Source organism: Bufo bufo, chromosome 2, assembly GCF_905171765.1.
Source record: "Bufo bufo chromosome 2, aBufBuf1.1, whole genome shotgun sequence".
NCBI classification, from domain to species: domain Eukaryota; kingdom Metazoa; phylum Chordata; class Amphibia; order Anura; family Bufonidae; genus Bufo; species Bufo bufo.
Genome location: NC_053390.1, coordinates 22,206,332 through 22,222,230, shown reverse-complemented (window position 1 = coordinate 22,222,230; position 15,899 = coordinate 22,206,332). Strand labels below are relative to the sequence as shown.

General features: G+C 50.8%; 1 long non-coding RNA gene across 1 annotated transcript; it reads right to left on the bottom strand.

The window, feature by feature from the left end:
* Window positions 1-6,423: 6,423 nt before the first annotated feature.
* Window positions 6,424-15,250, bottom strand: LOC120991192. Its single transcript, XR_005776545.1, has 3 exons — window positions 15,190-15,250; window positions 14,773-14,885; window positions 6,424-6,460 (listed from the first exon to the last, which is right to left on the bottom strand). It is a non-coding gene; the product is annotated as an uncharacterized LOC120991192 (long non-coding RNA).
* Between the last annotated feature and the right edge of the window lie 649 nt (window positions 15,251-15,899).

Sequence of the window (15,899 nt, the reverse complement as noted above, 5' to 3'; positions counted from 1 at the left end):
CCATGTGACATCCTAGCACTACACCTCCTCGTGCCATGTGACATCCTAGCACTACACCTCCTCGTGCCATGTGACATCCTAGCACTACACCTCCTCGTGCCAGGTGACATCCTAGCACTACGCCTCCTCGTGCCATGCAGCATCCTAGCACTACACCTCCTCGTGCCAGGTGACATCCTAGCACTACACCTCCTCGTGCCATGCGACATCCTAGCACTACGCCTCCTCGTGCCATGCGGCATCCTAGCACTACACCTCCTCGTGCCATGCGACATCCTAGCACTACACCTCCTCGTGCCATGCGGCATCCTAGCACTACACCTCCTCGTGCCATGCGGCATCCTAGCACTACGCCTCCTCGTGCCATGCAGCATCCTAGCACTACACCTCCTCGTGCCATGCGGCATCCTAGCACTACACCTCCTCGTGCCATGCGGCATCCTAGCACTACACCTCCTCGTGCCATGTGGCATCCTAGCACTACACCTCCTCGTGCCAGGTGACATCCTAGCACTACACCTCCTCGTGCCATACGGCATCCTAGCACTACGCCTCCTCGTGCCATGCAGCATCCTAGCACTACACCTCCTCGTGCCATGCAGCATCCTAGCACTACACCCCCTCGTGCCATACGGCATCCTAGCACTACACCTCCTCGTGCCATGCAGCATCCTAGCACTACACCTCCTCGTGCCATGTGGCATCCTAGCACTACGCCTCCTCGTGCCATGCAGCATCCTAGCACTACCCCTCCTCATGCCATGTGGCATCCTAGCACTACACCTCCTCGTGCCATGCGACATCCTAGCACTACACCTCCTCGTGCCATGCGACATCCTAGCACTACACCTCCTCGTGCCATGCGGCATCCTAGCACTACACCTCCTCGTGCCATGTGGCATCCTAGCACTACACCTCCTCGTGCCAGGTGACATCCTAGCACTACACCTCCTCGTGCCATACGGCATCCTAGCACTACGCCTCCTCGTGCCATGCAGCATCCTAGCACTACACCTCCTCGTGCCATGCAGCATCCTAGCACTACACCCCCTCGTGCCATACGGCATCCTAGCACTACACCTCCTCGTGCCATGCAGCATCCTAGCACTACGCCTCCTCGTGCCATGCAGCATCCTAGCACTACCCCTCCTCATGCCATGTGGCATCCTAGCACTACACCTCCTCGTACCATGCGGCATCCTAGCACTACACCTCCTCGTACCATGCGGCATCCTAGCACTACGCCTCCTCGTACCATGCGGCATCCTAGCACTACACCTCCTCGTACCATGCGGCATCCTAGCACTACACCTCCTGGTGCCATGCAGCATCCTAGCACTACACCTCCTCGTGCCATGTGGCATCCTAGCACTACGCCTTCTCGTGTCATGCAGCATCCTAGCACTACGTCTCCTCGTGCCATGCAGCATCCTAGCACTACACCTCCTCGTGCCATGCAGCATCCTAGCACTACACCTCCTCGTGCCATGCAGCATCCTAGCACTACACCTCCTCGTGCCAGTACGTGCCCTCACTCTGTTACATTGCTTTAGTTTGTGTAATCTTCTTTAATGCCATTTACACAGATAGTCCAACAGTTTGCCTCCTCCAGATACTTCATCAATATCTGTCAGACTCCAGAAAATCTGATATTGATTACCTATACACAGTGGGCAGCCAATAGCAGGCCGTGACGTGAACGAGCCTTCCTAGAATCACCCACAATGCTAGGGAGGCTCGTTCCTGTCACAGCCTGCTATTGGCTGCCACCCCACAATCCCAACCCCCCATCATCATCATTGGATGTTTTCATCCGCACAGCGGGGTTATGCAGTGGCGGCCGTGCCAGCATCAGAGGCTACACAGGTGGCGGGGAGCAAGGGAAGTACAATCTGTGTGAGCAGCATTATAGATCTCAGATAACCCCTTTAAGTAAATCACTCTTTATTTCTTTATAGTGTGTATCTAAGCGGGATGGCTACTCTACTTGAAGCACTCACCCGTTAAACAGAGTGCATTATGAAATGCCCGTTGGGCCAAAGTACTCACTACAGCCGTTGAAATATTCCTTGGGGGTGTGTAGTTTACAAAACAGGGTAACTATTGGAGGGTTTCCACTGTAGTGGTACCTCACGTGCCTGTTACCTCAGGTGCCTGAAAATTATTCCAGTGAAATCTGCCCTCCAAAACCCATATGGTGCTCCTTCCCTTCTGAACCCTGCTGTGTGCCCATGTAGAGGTTTATGATCATCACAGATGGGGTGTTTATGTAAACTGCAGAATCAGGGTATTAATTATTGAGGTTTGTTTGGTTGCTACCCCTTGTAGTTAGAGAGGGGGTGAAAATAGGAAATCTGCAAAAGAAACTGAAATTTTGAAAAATTTAACCTCCATCTTCCTTTAGGAATTAAACACTGTCCTAAAGACTTAAGAAAATGAAAATCAGAGATGAAAAATTTTAGTTTCTTAAATTTGGTCATTTCTGGGTGGTGTCTTTTATGTAAGTCCCTCAAAGTCACTTCAGAACTGAAATGTTCTTTAAAAAAAAGTGTGTTTTGGAATTTTTCTAGAAAATGCTAAACCTTCTTCTACTAAAAAATAAAAATAAATTTACATTTACAAAATGATGGCAACATAAGGTGGACATATGGGGAATGTTAATAACTATATCATAAGGTATCACTAAGAAAATATGCATCTCCTCCATTACATGTCACTGCACACATGTGTACACACTGCACATGACGGCTCGTACCTTGTGATATAAGAGGCTGGTGCTCCTCCATTACATGTCACTGCACACACGTGTATACACTGCACATGACGGCTCTTACCCTGTGATATAAGAGGCTGGTGCTCCTCCATTACATGTCACTGCACACATGTGTATACACTGCACATGACGGCTCTTACCTTGTGATATAAGAGGCTGGTGCTCCTCCATTACATGTCACTGCACACACGTGTATACACTGCACATGACGGCTCTTACCTTGTGATATAAGAGGCTGGTGCTCCTCCATTACATGTCACTGCACACACGTGTATACACTGCACATGACGGGTCTGACCTTGTGATATAAGAGGCTGGTGCTCCTCTATTACATGTCACTGCACACACGTGTATACACTGCACATGACGACTCTTACCTTGTGATATAAGAGGCTGGTGGTCCTCCAGTACATGTCACTGCACACACGTGTATACACTGCACATGACGGCTCTTACCTTGTGATATAAGAGGCTGGTGCTCCTCCATTACATGTCACTGCACACACGTGTATACACTGCACATGACGGGTCTGACCTTGTGATATAAGAGGCTGGTGCTCCTCCATTACATGTCACTGCACACACGTGTATACACTGCACATGACGGCTCTTACCCTGTGATATAAGAGGCTGGTGCTCCTCCATTACATGTCACTGCACACACGTGTATACACTGCACATGACGGCTCTTACCCTGTGATATAAGAGGCTGGTGCTCCTCCATTACACGTCACTGCACACACGTGTATACACTGCACATGACGGCTCTTACCTTGTGATATAAGAGGCTGGTGCTCCTCCATTACATGTCACTGCACACACGTGTATACACTGCACATTACGGCTCTTACCTTGTGATATAAGAGGCTGGTGCTCCTCTATTACATGTCACTGCACACACGTGTATACACTGCACATGACGGGTCTTACCTTGTGATATAAGAGGCTGGTGCTCCTCCATTACATGTCACTGCACACACGTGTATACACTGCACATGACGGCTCTTACCCTGTGATATAAGAGGCTGGTGGTCCTCCATTACATGTCACTGCACACACGTGTATACACTGCACATGACGGGTCTTACCTTGTGATATAAGAGGATGGTGCTCCTCCATTACATGTCACTGCACACACGTGTATACACTGCACATGACGGCTCTTACCTTGTGATATAAGAGGCTGGTGCTCCTCCATTACATGTCACTGCACACACGTGTATACACTGCACATGACGGGTCTTATCTTGTGATATAAGAGGCTGGTGCTCCTCCATTACATGTCACTGCACACACGTGTATACACTGCACATGACGGGTCTTACCTTGTGATATAAGAGGCTGGTGCTCCTCCATTACATGTCACTGCACACACGTGTATACACTGCACATGACGGCTCTTACCTTGTGATATAAGAGGCTGGTGCTCCTCCATTACATGTCACTGCACACACGTGTACACACTGCACATGACGGGTCTTACCCTGTGATATAAGAGGCTGGTGCTCCTCCATTACATGTCACTGCACACACGTGTACACACTGCACATGACGGCTCTTACCTTGTGATATAAGAGGCTGGTGCTCCTCCATTACATGTCACTGCACACACGTGTATACACTGCACATGACGGGTCTTACCCTGTGATATAAGAGGCTGGTGCTCCTCCATTACATGTCACTGCACACACGTGTATACACTACACATGACGGCTCTTACCTTGTGATATAAGAGGCTGGTGCTCCTCCATTACATGTCACTGCACACACGTGTATACACTGCACATGACGGCTCTTACCCTGTGATATAAGAGGCTGGTGCTCCTCCATTACATGTCACTGCACACACGTGTATACACTGCACATGACGGCTCTTACCTTGTGATATAAGAGGCTGGTGCTCCTCCATTACATGTCACTGCACACACGTGTATACACTGCACATAACGGCTCTTACCTTGTGATATAAGAGGCTGGTGCTCCTCCATTACATGTCACTGCACACACGTGTATACACTGCACATGACGGCTCTTACCTTGTGATATAAGAGGCTGGTGCTCCTCCATTACATGTCACTGCACACACGTGTATACACTGCACATGACGGCTCTTACCTTGTGATATAAGAGGCTGGTGCTCCTCCATTACATGTCACTGCACACACGTGTATACACTGCACATGACGGCTCTTACCCTGTGATATAAGAGGCTGGTGGTCCTCCATTACATGTCACTGCACACACGTGTATACACTGCACATGACGGGTCTTACCTTGTGATATAAGAGGATGGTGCTCCTCCATTACATGTCACTGCACACACGTGTATACACTGCACATGACGGCTCTTACCTTGTGATATAAGAGGCTGGTGTTCCTCCATTACATGTCACTGCACACACGTGTATACACTGCACATGACGGGTCTTATCTTGTGATATAAGAGGCTGGTGCTCCTCCATTACATGTCACTGCACACACGTGTATACACTGCACATGACGGGTCTTACCTTGTGATATAAGAGGCTGGTGCTCCTCCATTACATGTCACTGCACACACGTGTATACACTGCACATGACGGCTCTTACCTTGTGATATAAGAGGCTGGTGCTCCTCCATTACATGTCACTGCACACACGTGTATACACTGCACATGACGGCTCTTACCTTGTGATATAAGAGGCTGGTGCTCCTCCATTACATGTCACTGCACACACGTGTACACACTGCACATGACGGGTCTTACCCTGTGATATAAGAGGCTGGTGCTCCTCCATTACATGTCACTGCACACACGTGTACACACTGCACATGACGGCTCTTACCTTGTGATATAAGAGGCTGGTGCTCCTCCATTACATGTCACTGCACACACGTGTATACACTGCACATGACGGGTCTTACCCTGTGATATAAGAGGCTGGTGCTCCTCCATTACATGTCACTGCACACACGTGTATACACTACACATGACGGCTCTTACCTTGTGATATAAGAGGCTGGTGCTCCTCCATTACATGTCACTGCACACACGTGTATACACTGCACATGACGGCTCTTACCCTGTGATATAAGAGGCTGGTGCTCCTCCATTACATGTCACTGCACACACGTGTATACACTGCACATAACGGCTCTTACCTTGTGATATAAGAGGCTGGTGCTCCTCCATTACAGGTCACTGCACACACGTGTATACACTGCACATGACGGCTCTTACCTTGTGATATAAGAGGCTGGTGCTCCTCCATTACATGTCACTGCACACACGTGTATACACTGCACATGACGGCTCTTACCTTGTGATATAAGAGGCTGGTGCTCCTCCATCATGGCCTCCTTGTACAGATCCTTGTGTCCTTCTATATACTCCCACTCTTCCATGGAGAAATAGACAGTGACGTCCTGACACCTTATAGGAACCTGACAACACAATGACACCGTCATCACCCAGACCCCTCCAGTGCTGTTACTGGAGAATTTCCCAGCATTCCCAGCAGTGTCACCTCTCCAGTCAGCAGCTCCATCATCTTGTGGGTAAGTTCTAGGATCTTCTGCTCATGTATCAGGGGGTGAGGGGGAGGCTCTGTGATGGGGGGAGGGGTCCTGCTCCGCCCTCCTGACTCCTGGAGATGGATGATGGGAGTCACACAGTCCCCCGATGTCTTCTTCACTATTGTGTACTCCTGTGGATGGAGAGAGACACCTAGCTTAAAATAAATGCTTACGTGGACCATGGTCTCTGTTACTACTGTCATCTTCTATGTGTCTATATAGATCTCAGATTAGAGGTAGAAATCCTCCCTTCAGGCCACACTCCGCCATCTCATCATCTTGTTCCCGGCCCTTTCCTCTTGGGTACAACGTGCCTACTTACCTTCTCATGGCTCCTACAACATGACTATTGGTCACTGGTCACATGATACATCACTCACCATACTGGGGGCTGATCTTCAGGTTCTCCATCACTTGGAAGGTCTGGATGCCGTTCTCCAGGACCCTGGACTCTTCCTATCACTTCCTATGATGGATTCTCCTTCCTGATGTCTGATTTGTTACAGAATCCACATCAGTCCCTCCTTCCCTCACCCATGTTCAGTTCCCATACACTTTACACCCTCATACATTACACTGACCCATCTTCCTCCACGGTGCAGCATAAAAAACACCAATATAAATCTCTCACCCACTTGCTGTCTCTTTCTGTTCTCCTGCAGGTGCAGGGGCTATCTCACCAAATCCTGGCCCTCCCTCTGTTGCTAACTTCTCTGCCACAGACAGAAACTCCAACAATCTGATTAATGTTCACTGCACGTCCTCTCCAGTCTCTTAACTGCGCGCTCTGGAACGCACGGTCGGTTCATAATAAATTACCCACAATCCACGATTTCTTCCTCTCACGCTCTCTGAACCTGCTGGCCCTTACAGAAACCTGGCTTCACCCCTCGGACACTGCTTTCCCTGCTGCCCTATGCTATGGTGGTCTTCACCTCTCCCATACCCCCAGACCTGATGACAGGCCTACTACTTTCTCCACAGTGGACATTTCAGGTCCTTCCCCCTGTACCCGCTCTCACATTCCCCTCTTTTGAGGTTCACACCATTAGTCTCTTCCATCTATTCCGCCTGAGAGTTGCAGTTGTCTATCGTCCCCCAGGCTCCCCCCACCATTTTCTGGATCACTTTGCAGCTTGGCTTCCTCACTTCCTATCTTCTGAATTACCAACTCTTATTATGGGTGATTTTAATATCCCCATTGATGATCCAATCTCTGTCACGGCCTATGGTGTGGACTGTGACATTTTCCCTTCACTTGCAGTTGCCTGCGGCAACCTGTTGTTTGTGTGCATGTGGTGGCAGTGTCTCGGCCTTCCGGCTGATTCACCGGACATGGTTGCCACGCATGCCGTTGCCGGCGGTTACAGGTGGAGTGTGATGTTTATGGGTGTTTTCCTTTTTAAGTGGTTTCCGTTCCTTGCCTGGTGTAGGAAGGGTTAACTCCCTTCTTTGTGTGTGAACACTGTGTGTGGCTACTTGGGCTATTTAGCCTCTGCTGGAGGCCTGTAGCTGAGGGGTACTTCAGCCATGCCTTGCTGGAGTCATCCTCCTGCTCTTATATACCATCTGTCCAGTGAGGGCCACCCTTGTGGTCATAAACTATATGTCTGATGTTAGAAGATGTTTTTATGGTCTATCTGTTTATTGCAGCTATGGATGTCCTGGTTACTTGTGTGATATGTGTTGTGTGCTGCGTCCCTTAGAGTTGTGTGGACATCAGTAGTCATGCACGGGTTCCAGTCAGTGTGTCTGTGGCAGGTAGGTTTGGAACTGCTTTAGTTCACCTGCCATATCCATATGTTGTATTTGTTCCCCTTTCCTTGCTACTTGGCCAGTGAGACTCCTGTTCGTCCGCATCTAGGAGGAACAGGTCGTCTTACCCTGCTCCTAGTCCAGGGCTACCCTGAGGGCTAGTAGGGACCCTAGCCTCCAGAGTATGAGCCCTCCTACCATCAGGGTCAGAATTAGGGATGTGATAGGAGGTGACCTGCTTCCTGTCCTGGCCTAGCAGCGACCATTATCTTCTGGCACCGCACGGCTGAGGGTTTCCCCCATCCTCAGCCGTGACAATCTCCCCATCAGCCACTCACTTTCTCTCTTTAACCTCCTCTCTTGGCCTATCACAACTGACTTCCTGCCACGCACGAACAGGGCAATATACTTGATCTAGTCTTCTGCTCAGTCTCAAACTTTAGTAACTTATCCTTCCCACTTTCTGACCACAATATTCTTTAATTTAATATAAAGACCTCTCACTTTTCTCATGACAATCCTACTTCTCACACTTACGGAAACCTACACACCATTAACTGCCAGCAACATATTAACACCCTACAACTAGCTCTTACCCCAATCTCTTCCCTCTCCTGTCCAGACTTGGCTGCCAATCATTACAACCAGACCCTTAAATCCACCCTAGATGAAGTTGCTCCAATATCGATCCGACCCTCCCGACACAGAACACGGCAGCCCTGGCACACACGCTGCTCCACATGTGCAGAACGCTTATGGAGAAAATCGTGAATATCAGCACACTTCCTCCATTATAAATTTCTGCTCAAAACATAATTCAGCTCTCAACATTGCCAAACAAAAGTACTTCACCTCTCTCATCTCCTCACTCTCAAATAACCCAAAACGACTCTTTGACACTTTTCACTCCCTTCTAAGCCCTAAAGTTCCAGAACCTGTCACTGACCTCTGCGCTGATGGCATGGCCACCAACTTCAGAGACAAGATTGGCAGTATCCGGCAGGAAATAATCTCCCAGGCCCCAAATAATTTCAATCCTCCTCCCTCTCATTCCTCCACATGCTCTCTCTCCTTTTTTGACCCTATAACAGAGGAAGAAGTCTCCAGGCTTCTCTCTTCTTCTTGACCCACGACCTGTAGCAGTGATCCTATTCCATCACACCTCCTCCAGTCCCTCTGCCCGGCTGTCATCACTCACCTAACTACAGTTTTTAACCTCTCTCTCTCTCTTCTGGTATCTTTCCCTCCTCTTTCAAACACTCTATTATCACCCCACTACTAAAGAAACCATCTCTTGACCCGACCTGTGCTGCTAACTACCAACCTGTTTCTAACCTCCCCTTCATCTATAAACTCCTTGAACGTTTCGTCTACTCTCTCTTAATAAGCTATCTCTCTGCAAACTTTCTTCTTGACCCCTTACAATCTGCCTTCCGCCCTCTTCACTCTACAGAAACTGCCCTTACTAATCTCCTAACAGCAAAAATAAATGGTGACTATTCTCTACTGATTCTGCTGGATCTCTCTGCAGCGTTTGATACCATAGACCAGGGATGGCCAACCTGCGGCTCTCCAGCTGTTGTAAAACTACAATTCCCACCATGCCCTGCCGTAGGCTGATAGCTGTAAGCAGTCTAGGCATGCTGGGAGTTGTAGTTTTGCAACAGCTGGAGAGCCGCAGGTTGGCCATCCCTGCCATAGACCATAAACGCCTCCTCACCATGCTCCACTCAATTGGCCTTAAGGACACTGCTCTCTCCTGGTTCTCTTCCTATCTCTCCGGCCGCTCCTTTAGTGTATCATTCGCTGGCTCTTCTCCTCCACTTCCTCTTGATGTCGGCGTTCCTCAGGGCTCAGTCCTAGGTCCTCTACTCTTCTCCCTCTATGCAGCCCCCATCGGACAGACTATCAGTAGATTTGGCTTTCAGTACCATGTCTATGCTGACGACACCCAACTATACACTTCGTCCCCTGACATCACCCCTGCTTTACTCCAAAACACCAGTAATTGTCTGGCAGCTGTCTCTAACATCATGTCCTCTTTGTATCTAAAACTGAACCTCCCGAAAACTGAACTTCTTGTCTTTCCCCATCTACTAACTCACCTAAACTTGATATCTCAATTTCGGTCTGCAGCATTATCATAACTCCTGTGCAACATGCCCGCTGTCTTGGGGCCACATTTGACTCCAATCTCTCCTTTGTTCCCCTTATTCAATCACTTACACGCTCTTGTCGTCTGCACCTCAAGAATATCGCCAGAATCCGCCCCTTTCTTACGGTGGAAACGGCAAAAACTCTTGTTGTTGCCTTGATTCATTCACGTCTTGACTACTGCAACGCATTACTAGTCTCCCGCTTACTAAACTCTCCCCCCTTCAGTCTGTCCTAAATGCTGCAGCCAGGCTCATCTATCCATCCAACCGCTACACTGATGCTACTAGTCTGTGCCAGTCACTTCACTGGTTGCCCATCCACCACAGAATACTGTTCAAACTTCTCACCCTCACCCACAAAGCTCTCCACAGTGCTGCACCTCCATACATCTCCTCCCTCATCTCCATCTACCACCCTACTCCTGCTCTCCACAGTGCTGCACCTCCATACATCTCCTCCCTCATCTCCATCTACCACCCTACTCGTGCTCTCCACAGTGCTGCACCTCCATACATCTCCTCCTCATCTCCATCTACCACCCTACTCGTGCTCTCCACAGTGCTGCACCTCCATACATCCCCTCCCTCATCTCCATCTACCACCCTACTCCTGCTCTCCACAGTGCTGCACCTCCATACATCTCCTCCCTCATCTCCATCTACCACCCTACTCGTGCTCTCCACAGTGCTGCCCCTCCATACATCTCCTCCCTCATCTCCATCTACCACCCTACTCGTGCTCTCCACAGTGCTGCCCCTCCATACATCTCCTCCCTCATCTCCATCTACCACCCTACTCGTGCTCTCCACAGTGCTGCACCTCCATACATCTCCTCCTCATCTCCATTTACCACCCTACTCGTGCTCTCCACAGTGCTGCACCTCCATACATCTCCTCCCTCATCTCCATCTACCACCCTACTCGTGCTCTCCACAGTGCTGCACCTCCATACATCTCCTCCCTCATCTCCATCTACCACCCTACTCGTGCTCTCCACAGTGCTGCACCTCCATACATCTCCTCCCTCATCTCCATCTACCACCCTACTCGTGCTCTCCACAGTGCTGCACCTCCATACATCTCCTCCCTCATCTCCATCTACCACCCTACTCGTGCTCTCCACAGTGCTGCACCTCCATACATCTCCTCCCTCATCTCCATCTACCACCCTACTCGTGCTCTCCACAGTGCTGCACCTCCATATATCTCCTCATCTCCATCTACCACCCTACTCATGCTCTCCACAGTGCTGCACCTCCATACATCTCCTCCTCATCTCCATCTACCACCCTACTCCTGCTCTCCACAGTGCTGCCCCTCCATACATCTCCTCCTCATCTCCATCTACCACCCTACTCCTGCTCTCCACAGTGCTGCCCCTCGATACATCTCCTCCTCATCTCCATCTACCACCCTACTCCTGCTCTCCACAGTGCTGCACCTCCATACATCTCCTCCCTCATCTCCATCTACCACCCTACTCGTGCTCTCCACAGTGCTGCACCTCCATACATCTCCTCCCTCATCTCCATCTACCACCCTACTCGCGCTCTCCACAGTGCTGCACCTCCATACATCTCCTCCCTCATCTCCATCTACCACCCTACTCCTGCTCTCCACAGTGCTGCACCTCCATACATCTCCTCCTCATCTCCATCTACCACCCTACTCGTGCTCTCCACAGTGCTGCACCTCCATACATCTCCTCCTCATCTCCATCTACCACCCTACTCCTGCTCTCCACAGTGCTGCACCTCCATACATCTCCTCCTCATCTCCATCTACCACCCTACTCCTGCTCTCCACAGTGCTGCACCTCCATACATCTCCTCCTCATCTCCATCTACCACCCTACTCCTGCTCTCCACAGTGCTGCACCTCCATACATCTCCTCCCTCATCTCCATCTACCACCCTACTCCTGCTCTCCACAGTGCTGCACCTCCATACATCTCCTCCCTCATCTCCATCTACCACCCTACTCGTGCTCTCCACAGTGCTGCACCTCCATACATCCCCTCCCTCATCTCCATCTACCACCCTACTCGTGCTCTCCACAGTGCTGCACCTCCATACATCTCCTCCTCATCTCCATCTACCACCCTACTCGTGCTCTGCACAGTGCTGCACCTCCATACATCTCCTCCCTCATTTCCGTCTACCACCCTACTCGTGCTCTGCACAGTGCTGCACCTCCATACATCTCCTCCCTCATTTCCGTCTACCACCCTACTCCTGCTCTCCACAGTGCTGCTCCTCCATACATCTCCTCCTCATCTCCATCTACCACCCTACTCCTGCTCTCCACAGCGCTGCACCTCCATACATCTCCTCCCTCATCTCCATCTACCACCCTACTCGTGCTCTCCACAGCGCTGCACCTCCATACATCTCCTCCCTCATCTCCATCTACCACCCTACTCCTGCTCTCCACAGTGCTGCACCTCCATACATCTCCTCCCTCATCTCCATCTACCACCCTACTCCTGCTCTCCACAGTGCTGCACCTCCATACATCTCCTCCCTCATCTCCATCTACCACCCTACTCGTGCTCTCCACAGTGCTGCACCTCCATACATCTCCTCCCTCATCTCCATCTACCACCCTACTCGTGCTCTCCACAGTGCTGCACCTCCATACATCTCCTCCCTCATCTCCATCTACCACCCTACTCGTGCTCTCCACAGTGCTGCACCTCCATACATCTCCTCCCTCATCTCCATCTACCACCCTACTCGTGCTCTCCACAGTGCTGCACCTCCATACATCTCCTCCCTCATCTCCATCTACCACCCTACTCGTGCTCTCCACAGTGCTGCACCTCCATATATCTCCTCATCTCCATCTACCACCCTACTCATGCTCTCCACAGTGCTGCACCTCCATACATCTCCTCCTCATCTCCATCTACCACCCTACTCCTGCTCTCCACAGTGCTGCCCCTCCATACATCTCCTCCTCATCTCCATCTACCACCCTACTCCTGCTCTCCACAGTGCTGCCCCTCGATACATCTCCTCCTCATCTCCATCTACCACCCTACTCCTGCTCTCCACAGTGCTGCACCTCCATACATCTCCTCCCTCATCTCCATCTACCACCCTACTCGTGCTCTCCACAGTGCTGCACCTCCATACATCTCCTCCCTCATCTCCATCTACCACCCTACTCGCGCTCTCCACAGTGCTGCACCTCCATACATCTCCTCCCTCATCTCCATCTACCACCCTACTCCTGCTCTCCACAGTGCTGCACCTCCATACATCTCCTCCTCATCTCCATCTACCACCCTACTCGTGCTCTCCACAGTGCTGCACCTCCATACATCTCCTCCTCATCTCCATCTACCACCCTACTCCTGCTCTCCACAGTGCTGCACCTCCATACATCTCCTCCTCATCTCCATCTACCACCCTACTCCTGCTCTCCACAGTGCTGCACCTCCATACATCTCCTCCTCATCTCCATCTACCACCCTACTCCTGCTCTCCACAGTGCTGCACCTCCATACATCTCCTCCCTCATCTCCATCTACCACCCTACTCCTGCTCTCCACAGTGCTGCACCTCCATACATCTCCTCCCTCATCTCCATCTACCACCCTACTCGTGCTCTCCACAGTGCTGCACCTCCATACATCCCCTCCCTCATCTCCATCTACCACCCTACTCGTGCTCTCCACAGTGCTGCACCTCCATACATATCCTCCTCATCTCCATCTACCACCCTACTCGTGCTCTCCACAGTGCTGCACCTCCATACATCTCCTCCTCATCTCTATCTACCACCCTACTCCTGCTCTCCACAGTGCTGCCCCTCCATACATCTCCTCCTCATCTCCATCTACCACCCTACTCCTGCTCTCCACAGTGCTGCACCTCCATACATCTCCTCCCTCATCTCCATCTACCACCCTACTCCTGCTCTCCACAGTGCTGCCCCTCCATACATCTCCTCCTCATCTCCATCTACCACCCTACTCCTGCTCTCCGTTCTGTTAGCGACCTAAGATTAATAACCTCCATATTTCGTACCTCTCACTCCCGTCTTCAAGACTTTTCTCGAGCTGCACCTACTCTCTGGAATACTCTGCCCCGGAATACTAGGTTCATTCACAACTTCTCCACCTTCAAACGTGCCTTAAAAACACATCTTTTCAGGCAGACTTATCAAGCTACCTAAACTGACTATTCCACAACCAAACCTCCCCCCACCAACTCCTCCGGCCTGAACTCGATCCTCTAGTAGTCCCAAACCCGAAGCAGATCGGCCGGCACCACTCCTGTCAGTTCAATAATGGCTCGAATCCTACTTATCACAATCAACTTCCTTATGTGTCACCTCCAATTCCTCATAGATTGTAAGCTCTTGCGAGCAGGGCCCTAGTGTTTCAGTTGCATATTAACCAGTTAGTTTTGTTTCGTACATAAACCCTATGAACTTGTAAAGCGCTGCGGAATATGGTGGCGCTATAGAAATAAATATTATTATTATAATACAATAAAGAGGAGAGAAATCTAGAAAAGTTTACCTCTCCGCTCAGCAGGGAGATGATCTCCAAGGTGAGGTCTAATATTCTTCTGCTGATCTCCTTCCTGTCCATCCTTGGTGGTCATTCAGGAGAAGGCTCGTATTGCTGGTTTTCTTCATCCACACTAAAAAAGAAAGGAGAAAAGGAATGAGATCCCTGTGTATCTAAGCTCCTGGCAGTGCAGTGTGTGGAGGCAGGAGACTCTGAGCTCCGGGTGTATCTAAGCTCCTGGTGGTGAAGAGCAGAGCAGATTCTCTCATCCAGCAGTGAATGATGACAACCCCCACTATCCCCACTACTCCTCCCCCATCATACTAAGCTGAGCGGAGAAGGATTCCTTGTGTGTAATGGAGGAGAATCTCCAGAGGTGACATGTCTGAGCTCTCCACCACACTGTCTCCTCACAGCTCATCTTACCTGCAGGCTGGAGGAATGGCTGATACCAGAGAGAACAAGAGCCCTGACTACCGACCAGGACCTGCCCAGTATCTGCTGCACTGCCAGAGCTAAAGGACCTGGGGTGATGTCACCGTCATGTGATCTGTGCAGGGGGCGGGGCTCATCAGTGGTGAGGAGAAGAGGTGGTGAAGATCCTAGGGAGATGTCACTGTCATGTGATCAGTGCAGGGGGCGGGGCTAGGCAGTTGTGAGTATAAGAGGTGGTGAAGGACCTGCCAAGTATCTGCTGCACTGCCAGAGCTGAAGGACCTGGGGTGACGTTACCGTCATGTGATCAGTGCAGGGGGTGGAGCTCAGCAGTGGAGAGAGAACAAGAGCCCTGACTACCGACCAGGACCCGCCCTGTAGGTAGCGGCTAAACTCGATGCAGGAAATGGACCTCCTGACGTCACTGGGTCACGTGACTCTGATTCGCAGTGTGAATAGAAGGGTCAGAAGCCGGAGAGGTCAGGTCACAGAGGCTGCTCATCACTCAGAGGGGGAGGGAGTGTCTGCCAGTGCTGGAGGTACATGTGTGTGCTGTGGAGGGGGGGAGGGGCGAGAACTGTATGCTGGGGGATTCTGTGTGAGACTGTGTGCAGAGGGGGGCAGTGTAATATTGTATGCAGAGGGGGGGGGGCAGTGTAATATTGTGTGCAGGGGGGGCAGTGTAATATTGTGTGCAGAGG